At 42.9% G+C, this 1466-nt stretch overlaps 1 pseudogene; it reads right to left on the minus strand.

Annotated features, from left to right (window-relative positions):
• Positions 1-378: 378 nt before the first annotated feature.
• On the minus strand, positions 379-1029 carry LOC147724431 (peroxiredoxin pseudogene; annotated as a pseudogene).
• Positions 1030-1466: the final 437 nt, after the last annotated feature.

The raw sequence follows: 1466 nt of genomic DNA on the forward strand, positions 1-1466 counted from the left end.
CAATATGCATGATAACCTGGATAAAAGTTTAATATACAATTATATGTTATTTATTTCTAAGATAAATATTGTTCATCCTTTAGACTATTTGAAAACTATCATTATATTTGTGAGGAGCAGTATTTTTTTTTGTAATCAAGTTTAATAGTGTTATAAAATAGCTGCTCCCTTTGTATACTCAACAGTAGATCAAAGGCCGTGCTGTACGGACAGCTACAGCGTTTACAGTACACGTTACAAAGCACAAAAGTTACAGCAGCTGTATGGCTAAACTAGGATCAACACTAGACACAAACTTAGGCCTTTGACTAGAAGCCTTGAGTAGACCCACATGGCTCCCAACATATTGTTGCAGCACACCTATGACAGTGACGGACATTATGCTTTTTGCTTGGAGAAGTAATCTTTGCTTTTTGAAATGTCTGGCTTGATGGTATCACTTCCGGGTTTCCAGCCAGCTGGGCACACGTCTCCGAACTTGTTAGTGTGTTGGAACGCCTGCACCAAACATAGAGTTTTGTCCACCGATCGGCCGACGGGCAGGTCGTTGATGGTGATCTGACGCAGGATCCCCTTGTCATCGATGATGAAGAGCCCTCTGTAGGAGATCCCTTCATCCTCTTTCAAGACCCCATAGTCTAGTGAAATGGTGCACTTGGTGTCGGCCGCCAGCAGGATGTTCATGGTGCCCAGACCGCTTTCTGTCCGCAGGGGACTGGTCCAGGCCAGGTGACAGAAGTGAGAGTCCACAGAGGTGCCAATCAGCTCACAGTTGATCTTGAACTCCTCTGCGTGGTCACCTAATGCAATGATCTCCGTGGGGCAAACAAAGGTAAAGTCCAAAGGGTAGAAGAAGAGAACCAGGTACTTTCCTCTGTAGTCCGTAAGCTTGATGTCTTTGAACTCGCCGCCAGGCAGGAATGTCGTAACCTTGAATTCAGGGGCAGGTTTCCCAATCTGTGCCTTGCCTGCAGACATCTTGCTATGTACCTCGGCTCCTGCGCTACACGTGGTCTCTGCTTCTCGGAGGTTCTGTCGCCGGGGCTGTGAGGAGCAGTATCACACTTACTTTTTATAAAACAGCATAAACCAATACAAGTGCTTTTATTGCAAGTTATTCACTCCTCATTATACAGGACAGGTGTGTATTGAGATCTCTATCCAAGACTTTTCAGAGGCATATTTAGATAACAGATGTCTGCTTTCTTGGCTCAATACTCTAGTACAACTGATAAGATTTTTGCACCTGTATGGTAAATTACATAGTTTTGAAGTTAGAGTCAATAGATGCACAGCACATGTTAGAATACATGTAGAAGTCTACACATACTAGAATATGTCTGTTTTACCCCACATGTTCTCTAAAATTGTGTTCAAGAAGGTGTATGTATTAGTTTCTCCTCCTCATACAGGACAGGTGGGTATTGAAAGTGCTTTTTATTATATTTAAAATGTTGACAATTTTG

Source organism: Lissotriton vulgaris, chromosome 4_1 (assembly GCF_964263255.1).
Source record: "Lissotriton vulgaris chromosome 4_1, aLisVul1.2, whole genome shotgun sequence".
Taxonomy (NCBI): domain Eukaryota; kingdom Metazoa; phylum Chordata; class Amphibia; order Caudata; family Salamandridae; genus Lissotriton; species Lissotriton vulgaris.